The sequence below is a fragment of the Rhodnius prolixus genome, unplaced genomic scaffold (assembly GCF_049639745.1).
Source record: "Rhodnius prolixus isolate KJV_2025 unplaced genomic scaffold, Rpr scaffold_10, whole genome shotgun sequence".
NCBI lineage: Eukaryota > Metazoa > Arthropoda > Insecta > Hemiptera > Reduviidae > Rhodnius > Rhodnius prolixus.
This window is the reverse complement of record NW_027411615.1, coordinates 2,962,754-2,980,912: the sequence shown is the minus strand read 5'-3', so window position 1 is coordinate 2,980,912 and position 18,159 is coordinate 2,962,754. Positions and strand designations below refer to the sequence as shown.

Sequence of the window (18,159 nt, the reverse complement as noted above, 5' to 3'; positions counted from 1 at the left end):
TGACACGAGAGACTTAGGTTGAGGATACTGTAGCTAGTTTGTGTCGAGGTGTATTTCCGTTTTTTTTTTCCAGGTAGAATTGACGAAATTGAAAAGACAAACACAGAACTCCTTTTGAGCGGAATTTACTGTCACTGATATAAGGGTCTTCAGAGATAATCAGGCACCAATCAAAGTACTGAAGTTTTCTAATTACAATCAATAATTAAGTCAATACTTTGAGATCAATGAATACCTTATCTATTTCCAGGTTCCCTGAGCACAGTTTGGGATTCTAGGGAAAGAGTAAGACGAAGAGACAACGCGAGAGAAGGCTTTGTTAGTTAAAATGACTACTCAAAACCGTTAACCCTGAATATTATCCTACCGACGTTGCAAAAACGGAGGTGAAACAGTGGCTTTTTACAAGAAGTTTCAAAAGAGGCGGAAGTCTCACGCGATTATTCACAGGACAGAAACAGGACTTTTGAGTCTATCTAAAAAAAAATGGTCCTGCTTAATACTAGCAGATCTTGGTGCCGCAAGCAAGCCCAGGTAAAGAGTAGGCATGATGTTCTAGCGTATCACGTTACAGCGTTACCCAGTCACCAATCTTGGTTACCCGCGGACAGTAGTCTAATGAAACTGTGCGTACACTTTGTACTGGATTGTTGGGCTTAAGGTAGAACCTGGTTCCCTGTCATCGGGATGGTAAACAATTTAATTCCTTTAGATTTTCTCGTCAGTTAAATTAAACACTCTTAAGTTTTTTTGAATACTGAATACTGAACCGCCATGTCTCCCGATTTACTTGCTCTTTAAGTTCACTAGTATACCCCGCATTCTATCCAGCTATCCTGAATTGGATGAACATCTGCACACGTACATTTTCTTATGGGTGCCATCCCGTATATGCAACCAATATCTTCAACCCAGATGACACCAAAACGAAATATCAAATTAAAACTTCCCGCAAATTACACAAACACACCAAAACCCGCTCAAAAAAAAACCAATTATTCGTCATCACGCTGCCAAAAAAACCCTACTTCCGGTTTTAAATATACGCCCCTACATCTTACCCCCCCCAAAAAAATAGGATTAAAAATTTACAGATAAATTTATTTAATTGTAATAAAAACAATGGCATTTACGTTTCCAATGATTGCGTTCTTAATAAACATTGTTATTATGTTACTGTTGGTAAGTTTATTTTAAACTATTGTATATTCATGTAACAAATTCGCAACATAACTTCTCCATAACTGTTTGCATATATATGAAGTGATTAATTTTATATCCTGTTTTGTCGGCATTTATAGTCGTCATATTTATTAGTTAGCTTTTACAGGAAAAATCTCGTCTATATGCAAATTATCTTTTAATTGAATTATTTAATATTTGTTTCTAGATGTAATTAAAATGGTACACTTTATTTTACGGATAACCATTAATGTAATAAATAATGTCAGATATAAATAAACTGTAATAAAGTAAATAAAGAATACACATATGTGTTATAATTATTATTCAAATAATAAATAATTAAAATTTTTCTCTTATCATGACAGTTTAACAAATCGTAACTTTATAAAATTACAGTTTAAAACAGTTTAAGTTGTAGTCAAATGTGTTACTTTAATACTATTAATGGTTTATAACAGTTAGAAGGAAGTTGGAAGCAAATCTAAGAGTTAGAACATCCAAAACTTGTAGCAGGAGAAAATCGTGTGAATTTTCACATTGTGTGTGTGTGTGTGTGTGTGTTTTTGTGTGTAACTTCCTCCCCCCACAAACACACCGCCACAAAAATACGTCACAAAAAAAAAATGGCCCCAGAAATAAAGGCAATAAAGTTGAGAACACTAATAACTTCAAAACTATTTATTAGAAAATATTAGAAGTTTTTCGTAGTGTTCATGATCTACGTGGGTGGGCTATTCGTGAACGGAAAAACCGGGAACAAAGTATTAAGAAAAGTATTATTGGGCTGGAAAAAAAAATAATAATTTGTTATAAAGTTTTGGAGGAACTAAATTTCTGATTGGTTTTTTTTTGGGGGGGCTTGACCAGTTCTGTTATATTTCCTGTAAGAAATATCTTTCGTGAACGGAAGTAATGGACAATAAGTTTTTTAACTTTTAAGTAAAGTAGTAAAGTAAAGTAATCGCCTATTTTTTCAGAAGGGCTTTATAGTAAATTAAGTTTGCCGCCAAAGTAGCCGAGCAGTTATGATACTAGACCCGCAAAGCTAAGATGTATTGTTGGTTTAGTGGGTTCGATTCCCCGGTTTAGGCCTTGGATTTTATTTAATGGTTAATATGAGAAGTTTACAGTAAAGTATGTTTGCTAGTCGCCTCCGTCCACCACACTTAATTGGACGTCCGGCTGGAAAAAATAGGTGATTTCTTTACTTTACTTTTTTTATAGACGATCTTATATAAGAGACGGTTGAAACTTATTTGCCAAGATGGCTGGAAATACTACGTGTACTTAATTAGTAATGGTATGCATATTTAGTTAGTAATTATCTATTTAATGAAAAATGTAACAAAGAATTACCACAGAGTCCATTACTAATGGAGTAACAGAGGAGGATTATATGAATTTAAGATGAATTGCAAATTGTGAGTAAGTGACTAAAACAGACCCAAGCGGGCTATTTATAGTCTATTCTCTCGGGAATCTTTTGAAAGATAACTCGCTATGGGAATTGACACCTAGCATTGTCAGCAATTTTTAACAAATGTTACACTCGAAGAACTTTTTCCTTTTTTATTTCACTTACTTTACGAGGGAAAAAGAATGAGAAGATATTGAAAAGAAGATGAAGAATGTATGGCTCAGCAAAAATGTAATAACACTATAAGATGAAAAGAAAATAATGTTGTGCAAAGTAAAGAAATATAAATGAATTATTTGCAATAGAACAAAATCAAGGTATTTACAATATATTATAAATATATACAATGCAATGCCACTTTGATTAAATTTATAGATAAGATAAATTGAATCGGTTTAATATAAAATTATAACTTTAGGAACAGATATAAATAGTAACTAAAATGGACATATATAGATGGTATGATAGTAATGTAGTGGTAGAAATTAAACTTCATTATTATAGAAGCATTTTGTAGTAGTGGTAGTTTAAAGCATAAAAGAGACAAAGCTGTAAAGTTACTACAGTTAGCTATATTACATTACATTCATACACCAAGTCCACTTTGTCTGTCTGTCCTTGTGTAACACATGTTTGTAGTACGAATGTAGTAACAAAAAGGGAAATAAGTTTTCATTAATGAAATTAATTTGTTACACAAAGTTTTGTTTCAGTAATTTAGTATATACAATCCATCAGATAGCCCTTAAAGGGATGGAAAGGGATAGCCAATGGTGGAAACAGTAAAAGGACAGAGTTGGTGGTAGAGAAACAGCCGTCAGAAATGTAATGTCTTAGTCGTTTCCGGTTTCTCTTTTTTTTGGGTGGAGGAGATGACCACCAACAACATGACGCCCTTTCCGGTTTGGGTGGTAACATCTGTAAGCATAGTATGGCGACATGCTCATTTCATCAACCCCCCCCCCCACAGATTTCACCAAAAACAGCGCGCTGTCATATTACATCACTGTGGGGGATGATGTTGATGCTGTATTGATGTTGATGTTGCCACCAGCTGTGACAGTTGCTGCCTTACTAATCTCACTTTACAAAAAAATCTTAAATTATCAGCAAGTTTTTACTCTCAGATAACTTTGATGACTGATTCGCAGAAACATGTGCAAATGATAGTTTTTATTCTCTAAAACTCTAAACGAAGAAATATAAAAAAAATTGATGCATAAAACGAGTTTTTTACTAGCCGAAAATCAGATTTAGTGATTCTCGTTTTGAGATTTTTTCCTCCTAAAATGTTTGTCTGTCTGAGGAGAGTGTGTAGTTTCAACAGAACTCAATAACTGAAAATCGCTTCAAGTTCATACTCAATACTGCACTTAAATTGGGTCCAGGCAATCAAAATTTTGGACAGACAAAAGTGTCAATTAAGGACGTGAATTTTAATTTACCAACTGACTCTGCACACACTGCTCTGCACTTCCGCAGATGATACTACCATTCTATCTTCTATCTCTGACACCACTACAGCTTCCAGACATCTGCAAACTCACTCAAACTAGAACCCTGGGCCAAAAAAGTGGAGAGTCAAATACATGTTCTTAAAAGTGCCAACAGGAAACAAACATTTTCTCTAATGCCTTGACTCAACTCCTCTACCTTCTGCTAACTTAGTTCGCTACCTTGGAATGTACATTAAAAAAACGACTAACGTGGAACCTGTACACTAAACTAAGAAGACTTGAACTCAATCAAACGGGAAGAAATTACTGTTGCGACTAATTGACAGACAATCAAAGCTACCACTGAAACTTAAACGATTAATATACAACAGCGTACTCTAACCGATCTAGACTTTTTTTTGTTGCCTTCTTTTTGGCATTGGCTTTCGCCACACAGCCAGCCTCGTCTAGGTACTTATCACTAGAATATCACTCACTCTCCATTCTTACTTATAAATACATTCGCTTCACACAAGAATGAATCATATTATCGCAGAGATTGTAGAAATTATTGCCATTTTCAAAGAGAAGAGGGTCTGCATTAATTTTTTGTGGGTAAAGGGTCATTGTGGTATTAAAGAAAAGGAAATTGTGGATAAACTTGCAAAGGAAGCCCACCAATAGTGGGGGAATGGCTAATTATAGATTACCACACACCGATATCAAGGGTACAATTTGCCAAAAACAGCACTACCAAAATGGCCAGACAGATTACAGTAATGGTAATAAAGGGAGGATTCTATAAAACTATGGCTGATCAGTTACCTAGACAACCACGGTTTAAGGGAACTGTCACTAATAAAAATGGGTTGTTACGACAATAAGCAGGCTGAGAGCGAACCACGCGGTGTGTTTGGATCGTATCTTCACAGGATCAACAAAAAGGTCCTCTCTCCTCTTTGCGTAGATTGCAATGAGGAGGAGGATTTCAAGACAATATAATAATGATATGTCCACGTTATGTGGTAGAAAGAAAACGAATGTTTGACGATATATACAGGTATTTAGATGCACCATTTCGCTACGAAGACATAATATTCTCTAACAATAACTATGTGCTTAAATCTGTAGCAGAGCTAGCAAAGAAATATGAATATATTTAAAGGTTATAGCCGATTAGAATGAATGGAAGAAAATGATTAGAGAAGGTTTACGTTGTTAAAATGCGACTTTTTTTTTTTAACTTCACGCTTTTCCAGGCAGTTCAATGAACCCCACCAGACAGTTTTAATTTTACTACGTCTGAGATGAATTTTGTAATAACCAAAATAATAAATAAAATACCTCGTAAATTAGTAATTCCATTTTAAAATTTATACGCGGCTAAGAAACTATCAAAGAAATAGTTAATAACTGAATAACTTTCACTTGAAAATGTAGTCAATATTTACAAATCAAATTACAACGTAGCAGCAGTAAGTTCTACATTAAACTTAAAAGTCTATGAACTAAGCAAAGAGTGGAAAATGCCTATGGAAAGCTAAAACTTCTTGTAATAAAATTTTCATTCGTAAAAGTAACTTTTCCACTTTTAGCCGACTTTCGGTATTATCCTCTAGTTTGCATTATTCTATGGAAATATAATATTTCTTCTGACAGGGAAGTTTGTAATTCAAGAAGTTAAGTTTAACTAAAAAGTTGAAATTTAAGTTTTGTTTTGTTTTTTTTAAAGGAATTTTTAAATTTTTCTCCAATAAAAGAAATATGCTCAGTTTCCGTTTTCAGTAGTACAGCTGGAATATACAATTAAAGTTAGAATTACATAAAGTAGGAGAACAGCTTCTGGAATTTCGGCAACCCAACAAGAATCCCGAACAGAACCTTAGTTCCTCTTGAGAAGTCTGAGGAGTCTACTATTTACTAGAATACAGGATATCCTGGATCCTAACTTAACTACTATTTCATTGAGAATTTTAACTTAAACATTCTTAGCGAAATATAGTCATTAAATTAGTTATAACATGCGACAATGATTTGACTGTTGTTAACAACTAAATTACTTTGCCAGTAACCAACGGAGCAAACTTTTCTGATCTATTGGATAATCTCAAGGGAAAGCTTAAATTCCAGTTCTTCTGGATTTAAGGTTAAACTGTGGGGCCACCTTATCTCAATTTTTTGTATATCTTTGATTCAGGACAGCCAGCTTCGGCTCATCAACAGAAAGCAAGTCATCCTTTTTATCCTCAATTCTAGAAAGATGTTCATAAACCCAGAAAAGCTTCTTCACTTCTTCAAATTTGTCCTCACATTACTTAAAGACTTTTTTTTTTACTACATTCCTTTGCTCTATTTCTATTTCTTAATATCGTTAAGAATTTAAAAAATTCAGAGATTGGAGAAAAATGTATGAATATAAAAAGCTTAGAAGTTTCAGCAACAGTAAGTCATGTAGGCGCCACGGTAGTCGAGCGGTTAAGGTACTAGACCCGCAAAGCTAAGATGTATTGTTGGTTTAGTGGGTTCGATTCCCGGTCTCTAGGCGTTGTATTTTATTTAATGGTTAATATGAGAAATTTACAGTAAAGTATGTTTGCTAGTCGCCTCCGTCCGTGACATTAATTTGATAGTTTGACGTAAAGCCCGCCTGAAAAAAATAGGCAATTACTTTGCTTTACTTTTACTACAGTAAGCCATGTGAGTGATGTTTCATTTTATTTACTGAATTAGGTGAGTAAAGCAATATTGGGAGGAAAATCAAAGCGATCTGAACTGCGAATTGGTAGATAAGTTTGTGGAAGTGGGCAAGCAGATTATCCCCTTCACTCCTGTGGCCGACTCTGAGCAAGAGGAAGGACCCTAGTATTGGTAGAAATATAATACGCCTTTCCTATAAACCCTTTACAGAATAGTACTCCTGCCCTACCCGGTTAGTAGGGCGGAGTATACTGATACGTTCCTGGTTACAGTTATTTTTAGTATGGGAATGGGGTTTTTTGTGCCGGGAGGAAGTATAGTATATATTCTGGTGTTTGAGTTGTACATGTGGGGTACCTTGTATGTACGGAGACCAGATGGGTATATATTTTAGACCCGCAGTCTTCTCGACCAATAAATCCAACCTATCGCCGATATCATATCAAATCAAATATCCCTTTCTTCTGCCGCCCTCTGAACATCTCCCAGTCTGCCTCTCGTTCCTCACGCTATCTCACTCTTCCAGACATAACCACTTCCCTTTCTGTCTCAAGAGAGCCATTATGTTGAACCAACCTTTTATCTACTCGACCATCCCCCGCTCGGATCGTTTCCCGCCGTAATCGAAACAAAAACAAAAGATATGACGACTCACAAATGGTCCTTTTCACATTTCTAAAACCTACAGGAAGTCTATTTCCTTTCTTCCCTCTACATTCTTATTCTCTCTCTTTCTCTAATACCTAACTAATTTCCTCTTTTCAAAAAGGATCATCTTAGACAGTAAGACTTAGATCTTTAACTACCAAAATCCACAAAAAAGTGATTTCTTTCTATTATTTGCCGCAAATTTTATTTCAAAACAAATAGATTTTTCAGATTTACAGGTGATTGTATGTTAGGTTTGGCTGTTTAATTAAAAATACAGATATCTTGGAGAAATTATCTTAAATAACGTATGTTTTTCTTTGTTGCTAAGGCAACATAAAACATTATGGTGTAATTTGCTCAGAAAAATGACTCTAACGATCCTTTATAAAAATTGGCATACTCATAGCACAGTCTATAGGTAACAAAATTGGCAAACTCATAGCAGAATCTATAGGTAACAAAATTGGCATACTCATAGCAGAATCTATAGGTAACAAAATTGGCATACTCATAGCAGAATCTATAGGTAACAAAATTGGCATACTCATAGCACAGTCTATAGGTAACAAAATTGGCAAACTCATAGCAGAATCTATAGGTAACAAAATTGGCATACTCATAGCAGAATCTATAGGAACAAAATTGGCATACTCATAGCAGAATCTATAGATAACAAAATTAGCATACTCATAGCACAATCTATAGGTAACAAAATTGGCATACTCATAGCAGAATCTATAGATAACAAAATTGGCATACTCATAGCACAATCTACAAGGTAACAAAATTGGCATAATCATAGCACAATCTATAGAAAACAAAATTGGCATCCTCATAGCACAATCTACAAGGTAACAAAATTGGCATAATCATAGCACAATCTATAGATAACAAAATTGGCATACTCATAGCACAAAATTGGTTCAAAACATGTTTTTGTTTTACATGAAAATCTGATTAACTGCTACTCATATAAATGCATGAATGGAAAAACAACGCACAAAACAGGCAATACCTCCTCCTCATAGATTTAAAGTAAATTCCTCTTAAACGCAATACCTTGACTTGACGAATACTTAAGAAGTATAAATTACGACATTTGTTTTTCAAGGAACAATTTTAACATTATTGCTATGGACTATAAAAATCTGTAATAAAATATTTTTCATTTTAACCACCAAGCGGTTATACTATTTCTAATTTGCGGCAGCTGTTGCAGAGGAGATGATGATGATGATGATGATGAAGTGTGAAAAATATGACGTCGAGGGGGGGAAAAAATTAAGATAAATTTCACACCTGAGTCTTAAAGTTAATTTCAAATCCAAGAGAAAAATTTCTTGCAGCCAACCATGAAGAAGCTTTCTGTTTGCGTACATCTTTCTTTTTTATGATTGGCCAACATAATAAAAACAAGTGAAGAAAAACTCTCTTTAAAAAAAATAAAAAAATGAAAACTTAAAAAACAAAAAAGAAAAGATATAATTTCTAATTATATGACATTCGCTAAAACTGGTACCATTCTAGCCGACAAGCTTCCCTCTCTCTTCCAACAAAAAAAAGAGAAAAAAGTTATTTCTCTCTTCCCCAAAACTCTGCGCACAGTAAATGCTATTTCTATCTCTTTTTAATCGTCACTCCTCTCCTTTTTCCATTTATATCCACTCTCTTAGAGATCTCTTTCTCTAACATCGCGCACTCCTGAAGGAGGAGAGAGAGAATAAGAGATGGCGAAGAAGAACGGACAGGTCATGCTTTTCTGAATGATACTAATTACATTGCCTTCATTAATATTAATTTGGGTTATAACCCCACGCCCTCCGCCCATCCACTCATGGTGCGGCCATTCTCTATTCTTTGCACCAACCAGCAAGCCGGAAGCTACTCCTTTCATTTCTTCATTCATCCTTTCAGGTTTACCAACTCTCGAATTTACCATTTATTTATTTTATTTCTTATCCAGTCTCTTTTGTTAACATTATAAATAAATATAGTTAATTTGAATTTAAAAAAAAAAAAAAACTTCTGTAGTTAATTAATCAGTTAAAATTTAGCGTGAATACTCATACGACAATTTTCCACGTTTCTACTCAAAATTTCCTTCAATTTCAAAGCAAATTCGTCAATAATTAAAAGGAAAAAGAAGAAAGTAAAGATAAGGTTATAAATCTGATTAATTATCAGTAACTATTATCACTAAAACACTACGATTTATACCAGTTATAGAGCAAACTTGTCTCTACAATTCGGTAAGGAAATCATTGAATTCTGAACAATACAAAGAGAAATATAATGAATTGAAATTTGGACGAATTTGCAAACCTCTAAAATTAAACCTTCTATATCTCATAAACTATTATCACTAAAACACTACGATTTATACCAGTTATAGAGCAAACTTGTCTCTACAATTCGGTAAGGAAATCATTGAATTCTGAACAATACAAAGAGAAATATAATGAATTGAAATTTGGACGAATTTGCAAACTTCTAAAATTAAACCTTCTATATCTCATAAACTATTATCACTAAAACACTACGATTTATACCAGTTATAGAGCAAACTTGTCTCTACAATTCGGTAAGGAAATCATTGAATTCTGAACAATACAAAGAGAAATATAAAGAATTGAAATTTGGACGAATTTGCAAACCTCTAAAATTAAACCTTCTATATCTCATAAACACTCATGCATATAAATACATTCATCCAAATAAATACAATCACACACATTAAATCTAATCGCGATTTGTGATGGAGTACTTGATATTCCTCGCATCACATTCATAACCTAATCTAAGATAAAAACATATTTACATACTTTCATAATTAGAGACTAGCATAGTGTCATATGAGACTATATAAATCTATATCTGTAAGGTATTGCAAGGCTTTCCTTGCATTGTCTTCATTATCGTCCAGGATCTCTTTCGTGCTATTACCCATGTTTAACTTACGCCTAGCCCATGTATATCTGGAACATTCTACGAAAATAGGATGGACGGATAGTATTACATTGCAGGTTCCACATATGGGTTGCTGCTCACCTCTAAAGATATAGCCATGGGTTAGCATCGTATGGCCTATTCTTAGTTTGCAAGTATGACTTCTTCGTGGCGGGACTGTCTATTTGAAGTCATCCATTTCAGTGGTGTGGATTTATTATTTCTCAGCTTATTCATTAATGGAAGTGTTTCCCATTCCCGTTCCCATAGCAATAAGGCTTGGGTGCGCAGATAAGCCCTCCAATCCAACGGCAGAACATTTTCCTTTGGGTTACTTATTTCATTGAATTTAATCCCTGAATGTCCGGGAGTCTAAAGGTTGGAAATTTGAACTAAACTTGGCGATTTTCTTAAAACTCTAATAAAGAGTACATTACATACCAAGTAGGATAAGTTCTATTTCAAAAGTTTATTCTAAGAAGCTTTATTTCCCTTATAAGAGAAGTGGAAATCTCTATACCAAACTGATTAATCTCCTGCTGATGCTGGACGAATTTCCAAAAACTGATCAGTGATACAATAAAAATGTATCTATGCTATAACGAATAAAATCAAAGATATTATCCCAGCATCGCAGGCTTAATCACATTTTCAACAGTAAATTATAAGTAGTTTACAAACAAAAAAAAGCCTAGAAGCCAAAAAAAGACCAAAATCGATTGATTAATGAGATATCTCGATTGTCAAATTTTCAATGAACACGATTTTAGCAAAACATTTAATTTTTTACACAAGTTTAGGTACCGTTTATTGCAAAAATGGTACCTCAAGAGGAAAATCCACCCAACTCTTTTCACATAAGCACTTTTAATAGAATTTCCCGGGAAAAATAAAATGTTATAGACCCTAATGGTGATGGGGGAAAGATTATTGCATAAGTCAGCCATAATTCGAGGTCTTGAACAGTCAGAACGGAAGAGAGAGACACAGCTACCAACCTTTAAGGCATAATGTGAAGCAGTAAAATTGTTAATAAGTTTAAACCCTGAAGATGACCTAGTCCCTAGATTGACAGTTTGGCAGGCAAATAAATAAAAAAGATTATGCCTGGAATTGGTAACAATCTTCCGAAAGGACTAATGAATCAGTTACCAAAAAATGATATTGTAGCCCTACATTCAAGCAATTAAGTAAAAGACTAAGATTAAAAAGACTATTAAGTAAATCGTAGCAGCCTTTTTCAAGAAAAAAAAAATCACAAAATTAAGGGTCAATATATCTTGCTCACTCTCAGTCCCACTCTCAGTCCCATTAAAATTTCAGGAACTTTAAGAGAAAGTAAAAAGTATAAGGGATATAGGCAGAACTTAAGATAATAGGTAAGTAAAGAGTTATTAATCTTCATGAACAGGAGAATAAAGAAAGGTATTGGAATTGAAACGCAATAATTTAAGGAGTAAAATGAGGGAGCTTCCGATCAAAAACTAAGTAGAGAGATGAAACAGGAAATAGTCTAAATATGCGCTAAGTTGAAAGAAGAAACAGCAAGATGTTTTTTGTTAAGCCTATATGATTTTAGAGAGAGAAAGACAATGCTACCTCAACAACATCCTTCGACCAAGTCAAGAAGGAAGTGAGTGACCGAGTGGTTGCATTTGGACAAAGTTTACTCGCCTATGTGTGCGAGTAAATAGGTAGCGAGTTAACTACAACTAAGTTGTACAGTCTACTGATAAATGAGAGTTGCTTTGGACAACACTTGAAAGTACTCAAACAGCGGCGGATGTGTTCCGAAAAGTTTTCTTCTAAGTCAACGAATTGCTTGCTACGTGCCTTACTGACTTGACTGGCTGGGCTAGACAATCTTGCTAACCATCACTTCCCCGTAGTACACACAATAGTGCGTAGTAGTCCCCCATTTAATCCACTTACAAACTTTTCCATTTTGTAAACATTTGCTGTTAACGTTTTCAAGAAGGAGAACTACAAGTAGTTGATTTTTGTTTAAAAATTGTTTTATCGTAAAGAATCCGAACTATTATTTCCTTTTATAGCAGCAAAAAGAAGTATAAGTAGTACAAAACACACAAAAAAGACAGGAAAAAGAGAGGCAAACCATCAATGCAAGAAATAGAAGCTGCACATAAGAGGCATAAATAACTATAAAAGAATAATTAGAACAGTGAAAAAATGCTGATAATATACAAAAACATTGGTTAATTAGGAAAAATGAAAAACTAGACAGAGCAGAAGCTGTACAAAAGTTCAAGCAAAAATAGAAAAAAAACCTATAAACATGGATTTAAAAAGAAAACCCATTTAGCCGAAAAGGAAATTTAGGAAAATAAAGAAAGAAAAACCTATACGGGCAGTGATCAGAAGTTTAAAGTAAAACCGACGGTTAAAAAAACGACTACAACATTCTAGAAAATAAAAAAAAGAAAATTACAGATATTATAGAAAAATTATGAGAAAACATGCTGACAAAGAAAAATATGGGAATAAAGAATAACCTAACTAAGTAACCCAGGGATGAGCCAAATTTTTAAACAAAGGATAAGTTAAGGATAGGATAAGATTTACTATAGAAGGTTCTAGCTAGCAAATTTTTAAACATTGGATAAGATTAACTACAGAATATTCTAGCTAGCAAATTTTTAAACATTGGATAAGATTAACTACAGAATATTCTAGCTAGCAAATTTTTAAACATAGGATAAGTTTTACAATAGAAGGTTCTAGAATAAATATAACATACAGTAAGTACAGTTTTCATAGGACTGTAAGAAAATTAGCCGAACATAGAAATTAAAGCAATAAAGAATGACAAACTAACCCAGGAATGTGCTAAATTTGAGAACAAAGGATTAGAAGTATTACAAAAGGTCCTAGAACAAATATAACATACAGTAAGTACAGTTTTCAAAGGACTGTAAGAAAATTAGCCGAACATAGAAATTAAAGCAATAAAGAATGACAAGCTAACCCAGGAATGTGCTAAATTTGAGAACAAAGGATTAGAAGTATTACAAAAGGTCCTAGAACAAATATAACATACAGTAAGTACAGTTTTCATAGGACTGTAAGAAAATTAGCCGAACATAGAAATTAAAGCAATAAAGAATGACAAGCTAACCCAGGAATGTGCTAAATTTGAGAACAAAGGATTAGAAGTATTACAAAAGGACCTAGAACAAATATAACATACAGTAAGTACAGTTTTCATAGGACTGTAAGAAAATTAGCCGAACATAGAAATTAAAGCAATAAAGAATGACAAACTAACCCAGGAATGTGCTAAATTTGAGAACAAAGGATTAGAAGTATTACAAAAGGTCCTAGAACAAATATAACATTCAGTAAGTACAGTTTTCATAGGACTGTAAGAAAATTAGCCGAATATAGAAATTAAAGCAATAAAGAATGACAAACTAACCCAGGAATGTGCTAAATTTGAGAACAAAGGATTAGAAGTATTACAAAAGGTCCTAGAACAAATATAACATTCAGTAAGTACAGTTTTCATAGGACTGTAAGAAAATTAGCCGAACATAGAAATTAAAGCAATAAAGAATGACAAACTAACCCAGGAATGTGCTAAATTTGAGAACAAAGGATTAGAAGTATTACAAAAGGTCCTAGAACAAATATAACATACAGTAAGTACAGTTTTCATAGGACTGTAAGAAAATTAGCCGAACATAGAAATTAAAGCAATAAAGAATGACAAACTAACCCAGGAATGTGCTAAATTTGAGAACAAAGGATTAGAAGTATTACAAAAGGTCCTAGAACAAATATAACATTCAGTAAGTACAGTTTTCATAGGACTGTAAGAAAATTAGCCGAACATAGAAATTAAAGCAATAAAGAATGACAAACTAACCCAGGAATGTGCTAAATTTGAGAACAAAGGATTAGAAGTATTACAAAAGGTCCTAGAACAAATATAACATTCAGTAAGTACAGTTTTCATAGGACTGTAAGAAAATTAGCCGAACATAGAAATTAAAGCAATAAAGAATGACAAACTAACCCAGGAATGTGCTAAATTTGAGAACAAAGGATTAGAAGTATTACAAAAGGTCCTAGAACAAATATAACATACAGTAAGTACAGTTTTCATAGGACTGTAAGAAAATTAGCCGAACATAGAAATTAAAGCAATAAAGAATGACAAACTAACCCAGGAATGTGCTAAATTTGAGAACAAAGGATTAGAAGTATTACAAAAGGTCCTAGAACAAATATAACATTCAGTAAGTACAGTTTTCATAGGACTGTAAGAAAATTAGCCGAACATAGAAATTAAAGCAATAAAGAATGACAAACTAACCCAGGAATGTGCTAAATTTGAGAACAAAGGATTAGAAGTATTACAAAAGGTCCTAGAACAAATATAACATACAGTAAGTACAGTTTTCATAGGACTGTAAGAAAATTAGCCGAACATAGAAATTAAAGCAATAAAGAATGACAAACTAACCCAGGAATGTGCTAAATTTGAGAACAAAGGATTAGAAGTATTACAAAAGGTCCTAGAACAAATATAACATTCAGTAAGTACAGTTTTCATAGGACTGTAAGAAAATTAGCCGAACATAGAAATTAAAGCAATAAAGAATGACAAACTAACCCAGGAATGTGCTAAATTTGAGAACAAAGGATTAGAAGTATTACAAAAGGTCCTAGAACAAATATAACATACAGTAAGTACAGTTTTCATAGGACTGTAAGAAAATTAGCCGAACATAGAAATTAAAGCAATAAAGAATGACAAACTAACCCAGGAATGTGCTAAATTTGAGAACAAAGGATTAGAAGTATTACAAAAGGTCCTAGAATAAATATAACATTCAGTAAGTACAGTTTTCATAGGACTGTAAGAAAATTAGCCGAACATAGAAATTAAAGCAATAAAGAATGACAAACTAACCCAGGAATGTGCTAAATTTGAGAACAAAGGATTAGAATTATTACAAAAGCTCCTAGAACAAATATAACATTCAGTAAGTACAGCTACCATAGAAGAAAATGAGCCGAATATAGAAATTAAAACTAAAATATTTGGAAAGAAATGTACCCAAAGTAAAGAGTGACACAACTGCCTATTTTTGGTCTCAATATAGTAAAAAAGATTTTGTAATTTTGATTTAACAACATTGTAAGAAACGCTATATTTTATTTCATGTACTTCTTTTGAAAATAAGATAAAAGAATAATGCCCTAAATTGCGTGTGTGTGGTTCCAGATTTATATTGGAACATATATATAAACTATAACTATTGTCTTGAAAAAAAATTTAGCTTCTTGGGAACTGAATAACTTAAAAACTAGCAGTTAAAGATGATCTACGTAGCGAGAAGCCAAAGAACAAAGATGATGAAAAGAAAATCAGATCAAGATTGACTTCAAACAATAATATTTCAACAAATAGTACAGGTTAAAGGGAACCATTAAGTAGTTAAAGAATTTTTTACTTTTTTAACCTCAATAACAGAAAGATATAGTCTTTTGCTTACACTAAAATTATATTTTAAGCATTAACTTTTCCGGATTCAAGAAAATGAGTGCTTTATAAAGCTTTAACTAAAAATTAATTGGAACCAGAGTTTTTCTTTTCTTTAAGCTTTGAATAAAATATCTTTTAGCCTAAATGGCATTAACTGTGTAAAAAAAATTTGAAGCATAATTGAAACAAATACAACTGGAAATATCTTTCCAGAAAACTCATTCTGTTTTTTCGAGTAAAAGTGTTATAAGTTGCAAGTGTTAACTTGAATTTTAATTCATGCCATCATCAAAATATTTCATGCATAATCATAATAAAAATTCTACTCACCAAAGTGTCTTCTATGCCCCAAAAGTGTCCTCAATACCAAAGAATCCCAAGCACTATATTTAAGGCACTTTTAAACACATTTTCACATTTAAAAATCGAAGAATAACGTTTTTTACACTATAAAATTCAAACACAAATCTCGACATAACACGAACTAAAAAAAAACATGGCGTCAACTAACATTTTACTGACCACTCATCTGATTGGCTATCATTGACATTCCACAGCTGATGAAATAATATTTAAAAATAATAAATAATAATAATAATATATTATTTATTATTTTCAATTTAATTGAATTTAAAGTGAAATAAATGTATTTATTTTTACCATATTTTTTATTTTCCATTCGTCATGGGCGCTCTGAGCTTTTATCAGAGTTCTGCCAGCCTCAGAATAGTGTTCTTTCGCTACAGACACCTCCACTGAGTTAATCCTCTCCCTCATTTATTTTACTTTTTTAAAAAACTTATTTAAAATATCATTAATAATAATAAATCTAATGCTAAAACACTCAGTCAATTAAAATCAGTTAATTCTCATATAAAACCTATTTGGTCACACGTTATTGTTAAGAAACACTTCAAAGGGAGGTTATCGTTTGGGATTTACTGTTTATTGTTTTGCATAATTTTTTTTGTGTGTGGATTAGGGATAAAGATACAGAGTGAGAAAATAACTAATAAGTTTTAGGAAGATGGAAACAATGTTAATGGAAAGATGCAGAAATAACTGGTAAGTAATATTTGAACTTTGCATTCCCAGTATAACCATATTTAATTCTTTTATTCTTGGTTGAAATTAATTAAGTGATAAATTGCAGTATAAATTCACACTTATAATAAAATAAGTAGTTTAGAGAAAAACGGAAAGCGAGAAAATCCCTTAAATAGAAGGACCCTAATGGTTTCTTGAAAAAAATTGTCAAATAAGAATATACCAAATGACAATCTCAATAAAGAAACTGAAAAATTGATTCAGAGACAGGACATATTCGGGCGATTGATTTGAGATGCCACAATCAATCAGACTGACAAGAATGTGTAGCCAAACATTTTTATTTTCGCAGCACAAAACGGTGAAAACTCAAAATAGAAAAAAATCTAGAAAATGGGTAAAAGGGATAAAATAATTTAACCAGATATAATTTCTACAATCACGACCCTTTTTTGTTATCTGTAGAATGTAGCACAGGTAATTTTTGACAAAATAAATTATTTGCTCTTAGAAAGCATAAAAAGTATTTCCAAATCTTGGATAACACTATTAGATTTCAAGCTAATGGGAGACAAGAGAAATAACTTAAATACAAAATATTCTAGTACCAAAAGCGAACATAATTCAATTACCAAAATACAAATGTAAACTTTGTCCTTACTCTACACACTACAATAGTCTTTCTAGAAATTTGTCCTTTTGTAATCTCTTTCAGTGTTACAGTGAATAGTATTAAGAGTACAACAGAAAATGTTAAATTTTATAGAATTAAGTGTACAAATAGTATTTAGCTCTGATTAAAGCACTTTTAATCTAATTTAATTTATTTTACCTAACAAAGTTGCTAACAGAGTGCAGTGTGTATTTTTAATTAAGCTGTATTCTTTTTTTTAGGAACTAATTGAGATATCGATTCTATGTACTTGTTTTTTAAACTTTATAGTTTTGTAATTAAATAGTTGGTTGGGAAAAACGGGAGTAATCACCGCCAGGGGGGGGCCACCCAGATTTCTTCTTTTGTAATTTGAGAAATAAATCATTTATTTTTTACTTAGAATTCGATACAATCACTTTTTTAATGTGATTGTTTTTAAGTATACTTTGCAATTTTTACAAACTGCATGAAAGTCAGTTGTGAAAATCTTAAAAGGTACTGAAAGCAATTCAATTCAGTAAAATTAGTCCTTCTACTTGACTGATATGAATCTTTTTTTTTTTTTTTGCTACCTGTATCAAAATAAACATACACCAGGCAAATTGTTAATAGT

General features: G+C 32.5%; 1 protein-coding gene across 1 annotated transcript in view; it reads right to left on the bottom strand.

Moving 5' to 3' along the window:
* Positions 1–16,317, bottom strand: part of Tmtc2 (Transmembrane O-mannosyltransferase targeting cadherins 2) — a 549,780-nt gene extending 533,463 nt beyond the window's left edge. The window contains exon 1 of the mRNA XM_074133413.1: positions 16,175–16,317. The gene's annotated coding sequence lies outside the window, so the exon portion shown is untranslated. The remainder of the gene's footprint in view (positions 1–16,174) is intronic.
* Between the last annotated feature and the right edge of the window lie 1,842 nt (positions 16,318–18,159).